General features: G+C 38.5%; 1 long non-coding RNA gene across 1 annotated transcript in view; it reads right to left on the reverse strand.

The window, feature by feature from the left end:
- The window catches only part of LOC149554803 (uncharacterized), a 50,843-nt gene extending 45,162 nt beyond the window's left edge, over positions 1-5,681 (reverse strand). Inside the window, exon 1 of the long non-coding RNA XR_016364418.1 lies at positions 5,427-5,681. This is a non-coding gene — a long non-coding RNA (uncharacterized LOC149554803). The remainder of the gene's footprint in view (positions 1-5,426) is intronic.
- Positions 5,682-6,000: the final 319 nt, after the last annotated feature.

Genomic DNA, 6,000 nt, shown 5'->3' on the forward strand with positions numbered 1-6,000 from the left:
TCTCCTGTTCCTGATCCAGCAGTCCAGCCTATGCAGGTTCATGATTTGGGAGTTCGGCTTCCATTAGGTCCACCTAATGGGAGGGCTCCAGTAGCTCCTACAGCTCCAGTCCTGCCAGTGATACCTGTAAAGCCACCTCCGGCTTCTCCCGCAGGATCACCTCGTTTTGAAGATGCTTCACCTGAGTTTGATCCAGATTCTTCTGATCAGGATCCTGCTGATCAAGCATCTCCTAGTACTACTGTTGGTCATTCTCCTCTCCGGCCTAAGTGGTGGGCTAAGACACTTGCTGATCTTCATGATGATGAGCTCATTGATGGGAGAACTACTCGGAAAAAGAGCAAAACTATAGATTCTGTTAGCTTTGCTCTTATGGCCAACATTCACAGTGTATTTGAACCTCAAACATATTCCGAGGCTAAAGGAATTCCAGAGTGGGAACAGGCCATGCAATCTGAACACCAGAGCCTACTGAAGAACAACACTTGGGTCCTTTCTGATCTTCCCCCAGGGAAGAAACCCATTAGCTGCAAATGGGTCTACAAAATCAAATACAAATCAGATGGTACTTTGGATAAGTACAAAGCTCGTTTAGTGGCAAAGGGCTTTTCTCAGCGTCAAGGCATTGATTATGAGGAGACCTTTGCTCCTACTGCAAAGATGAGCACCATCAGATTAGTCTTAGCCATGGCAGCACAGTTTGGCTGGAAGGTCCATCAGATGGACGTAAAGAGTGCTTTCCTGAATGGTGATCTCCATGAAGAGGTCTACATGACGCAGCCTCCTGGTTTCAAGGTTGCTGGTAAAGACCATCAGGTTCTCAGATTGGTAAAAGCTCTCTATGGTTTGAAGCAGGCCCCTCGGGCATGGTACATCAAGATTGATATGTACCTCAGTGATCAAGGCTTCAAGAGGAGTTCTTCAGACTCAAATCTGTACATCAAGACTACTGACAGTGACATCATCCTTCTGGTTATCTATGTGGATGATCTGATCATCACTGGCAGTTCGGCATCTTTGATTCAGGGAATCAAACAACACTTATGCCAGTCTTTTGATATGACTGACCTTGGGCTCATGCATTATTGCTTAGGTGTTGAAGTTTGGCAACAGTCTTCTGGTATATTCATCTCTCAGTCCAAATATGCCAGAGCCTTGTTAGACAAATTCCGAATGCAGGATTGCAAACCTGCATCTACAACTATGGAGAAAGGTCTCAAGTTATCAGCCAAGTCTGATTCTCCTTCCATTGATGATACTACGTATAGGCAACTAGTAGGTAGCCTCATCTACCTATCTGCTACTAGGCCTGATATCAGCTTCGCAGTCAGCTATATTTCACGCTTTATGACAGCTCCTAAGGCTGATCATTGGATGGCAGCAAAGCGTGTGCTTCGTTATGTGAAGGGCACTTCTGATTATGGACTTCTGTATTCTCGGAGTTCTAATCCTAAACTCAGTGGGTTCACAGATTCAGATTGGGCAGGCTCTGTTGATGATAAAAAGTCAACATCTGGATATGTGTTCAGTTTGGGATCCGGTGCAGTCACATGGACCAGCAAGAAGCAGCAGGCAGTTTCTCTCTCTTCTACAAAGGCTGAATACAGAGGGACTGTTAAGGCAGGATGTGAAGTTGTCTGGCTTCGTCGGATGCTTGGGGATATGCAGATGTCACCAGCAGGACTGACTACTCCGTTTGTTGATAACGAAGGCGTTATCAAGTTAGCACGGAATCCAGTCTTCCATGAACGAACCAAGCATGTGGATGTTCATTGTCATTACATACGACAGCTGGTTGAAGATGGGACTATAGATCTGCAGTATGTTCCTACCTCAGATCAGACTGCAGACATTCTCACCAAGCCTCTTGGTCCTGATAAGTTTGTCAAATTCAGAGGACAACTTGGTGTGTTAGATAGATTAACCATTAAGGGAGGGTATTACAATAATAGATAAAACATCTATTATTAGTTAATGGTTATCTTGTAAATATCTTTAGCTTTAGTTTGCTTTCGTTTTTTGCTTTCTCTGGAATAGAATGTTTCTATTCTTTACGATCGTTTCCTAAGGAAACATCGTCTCTTCCTTTTGTATAAATTGACCTTTCGGTCTCTGTTATTAATAAGCAAGTATTTACCAATTACCTTGTAATACATCTATGGTATCATACAAAGTGGACTCATCATTTGTGAGCTACAAGGGTGCTTATGCAACTTGGTTTAGCAAGAAAAGAAGTGACACTAATGTTTTGGTGGGTGTCCTTGTTGGAGGTCCTGATAGAAATGATAACTTCGCATATGAAAGAGACAATTATGAGTGGACAGAGGCTGCCACTCATAACAATGACCCCATAATTGGTCTATTGGCCAAACTCAATAGATGTGTTGGCTTCAATCAGCTTCTTCCAGGTAATTCCCCAAATGAAATTAATTAGATGCCCTTGTTAGAGTGCCCGATTTTATTCAAAATGCCAAGAATATATTAAAAGTTGGGTTTGTTTTGTTGATTCAGAGTTTGACGTTGAAGATTGATTAAACTAATTGGGTTTACATTTTGGAGGAGTTGTTCCTGTCCCAACAGATACACCCACATCATGTCTATTTCCAGCAACTGATCCAAAACACAGTGCTTTGGGATACTACTCATTGCTGTTGATATAGAAGAGTTCAATTTTTACCTATACTAATTAGTACCAATGTTGAAATAACTGGATAATCACAAAGACAAATTTTAAGTATGACGATGCCCCTTCACATATATAGATGTGATACTTTGCATTGCAAAATATATAAATGGAAATCGACTCATCCAGTAAGAGGCATCATATCTTGGATTATTTTTTCACTGCTTATTACTGGAGGTGCCTTAGCTGCAGGTATTTATCTTCTAACTTTACAGGGTTCCAAGACAATTTATGTCAATTTGAATTGACAAATATGATCTCTTTACAAATATTTGTCGCCCCGGTACATTCCTTCAGAAGTTTCTTGTTATAAATATTTAAAACCTAAGATTTTTTTACAGTATCATTTTGGTTTTGTTTGGAAATGCAAATAATTTACCTTGGTTCAAGATTTTTAAAATCTTATTAGATTTACTTCACCATGAAGGGAGTCTTCAATTTGTAGCTCAACGATGGGATAAATTTATTCAATTTGTTAGTTAGCTATGAATACTGTTAAACTCTACAAATTATAGAACTTTGTTCTTGCTGGTAGATTGATAGTCATATTACTATCTCTTTAATTTGATACCTCATTACTCCAAGTACGCCCTTTCATCTATCTGCATTTTAAAAATTCCTATAGCTCACAGACTAAAATATGCCCACCAACCTGTTAGTACTAAATAATAATGAGTTCTTGGCAGGGGTGAATGGATGACCATAACAACCATCTAGATCAAGATGCATGTCCAACTCCAAAAGTACAATCTAACCTAAACCATTTCTTTTTTGCAATTCTACCTATCATGTATTTGTTTTGTACCCATCTCAGCTTCATCCTATGTTTCCCATTCAGAGAAGCATAGGCAGGCTTATCCCACCACCATGACAAAGATGCGGAACAATCATTCATGAAGGATGGCCCCTGTACTCACAAGCATCAAAGCTGAAATTCATGTAACAATCATTCATGGAGATTGGTCCCCTGTACTCGAATAGCTAATGTATGGGGTTGTAGATTGAGTTTTGGCCTTACACTACTTCATATCAATTCCATAGGAAGGAATATGAAAGGAAATCTTGTGATGGGTCAAACCACAGGTAGAAAGTCAAAGTTCAATTCATTATGTTGGCCACATTGTGAAGACAGTTTTCATTCAGACCATCATCAATTAGGCCAGTAGTATAATGAAACATGAGCACTAAATGAGTGAACAGTATCAAATGCATTTATGATTACATAGAATGCAGTAATAGTGCCAACATAGTCCCCAGGAACAAGTTTGATCTGCTCATATGCCTTCCCAAAGAGATATATGCTCTTGGAAGCAAATTTGGCTTCTACGCTTGAACAAAACGGATTTGAGTAAAGAAAACAACTGTGTTCCATAAGTACTAATGATAGAGTAAAAATAGGTAAAGAATCAATATACTTTCTTCTGATCCACCCAAAAAAAATCACATGCTTTATTTCTTCTTGTGTAGTTTTAAGACATTATCATGGGTTGAGTTTACAATTTGGGTTATGATATTGTTCAAGGTTGGAATTACAATTACAATTAAGGCTACATGTTAATGCTTATGGTAATGAACAAATGATCCTATTTGAGAAGAGTTTCAAAAAAAAATTAAATTAAATATTTTCTCTAATTGACGTTCAATATCTCTTCGGCGTACCTCATTGCACCCTCAAGTGCGATTGCTACTATTAATATCTCTCAGCATTTTGAGAGATCTATTTCAGATATCTAATAAAATACAAATGTTTTTAGAGTTAATTGCTGAACAAATTTTTGAAGCAGGTATCTGGGAAAGCTTCGGCCTTCTACTTCTTGGCATACAACATTTTTTTAATCAAAAACCCCACGCCATAAACCATCAGCTACTAAGGTCAAGCAATATTTCTGAAAGATCAAACCTAACATCGGAAAGAAAAATGCTTGACACATTGGCATTCAGATAAAAGCAAAAGAACGATGATTACCTTTGGGAATATCAAACATACGATTCAAACAATAAATAAGAATGACTGTTGCAATCAGTTGCCTTTTCTCATTTAACCACTTTCAGGTCCAACAATTCCTCTCAAATAATTGCATTTGAGGGCATGACTACCCGTAAGCACAATCAGGTGTATAAGGTAATCTCTTATGCTATAAACTATCCTGCAGCCCCCGTATAGAAAACCAAGGTTGTGGACCTTAAATAAAGCTTCCCCTTCCTTTTATGTCAAAAGATTAATTCATTTTCCCTTTTACCAATAAATGAGTTCGAAGAAGGGCTTTACAGACAGAAACAAACCTTCGGAGTGAAATGTAGCGTAAACAATAAACTTACATAGTCTCAAGGAAAGTAAACTTTCCAGTCAAATTAGACAGGGTACAGACTTTCAACTAACGAGTTTGTTTATTATTGAGCGCCTATGTGGTCATCTTCTGGTTATTTTCGTTTCCTCCCACTGGAAATCTTGTAAAATCCACGCAAGAACTCATCACAGAAATGTCCCTCTAGGCTAGCTGTAATCATTTTGTACATTTCTAAAGTGGTAAAAAAAACCCTAGATCCGAACAAGAATGAAATATCCCTGACTCGATTGTATTTTTCTTCAAAAAAAACGATGTAATAATGACGAAATACGTTATATTAGATTACCAAGACGTGAATGCGAAGCGATGGAAAATGCAAAGACGATGTGTGAATATGTGGAATTTAAAGTGACAAATGAAGATACACAATGTGCATGTTTTTCAGATTTGCATACCAGGGCAAGACTGCTGGTGCCAGAGTAAGGGCCAGGAACTGTCATCTTTGGTTATGCTTAGCAGGTTCCTCCTCTTGTTTTACTTCGCAGGGATCGATCCTTAGGCCTCCCGTTTGTAAAATATGCACTGCCTTGTAGCCTGTTGAGGTAAAACTCTCATATAAAAACCCCGCAAGAAGACTTCGGTTTTATGGTTTTCTCTTATGTGAAGGGCTTTCATAATAGGTAGGGCTTTCATTGAGGGTGGGGCTATCCTCCTTACAAACTAATGGAGGAGAGGACCGAGTACTTGAACGTGTTCCAATAGTTGTGATAGGAGTTGTTCACTTAATACTTTCACTTATTGACTTAATGTCTAATTTTTTTTTTTGACAACATTGTACCAATATTTGAGACTTTAAAGTTGTTAGTATAATGCTAACTACCAAAAATTGAATAAAATGTACCTTTAGTTATAAAAATTAATCAATGATGTGATGTCACATCAACTATTCAACTATAGGTACCCTTTATGCACGACCATTGGTCTCACTTTTTTTTTGGGTTGTTTTGGACAATTTGCTAAAAAGCATGT

Source organism: Cupressus sempervirens, chromosome 5 (genome assembly GCF_028749045.1).
Source record: "Cupressus sempervirens isolate cs-2001-9-10 chromosome 5, ASM2874904v1, whole genome shotgun sequence".
Classification (NCBI taxonomy): domain Eukaryota; kingdom Viridiplantae; phylum Streptophyta; class Pinopsida; order Cupressales; family Cupressaceae; genus Cupressus; species Cupressus sempervirens.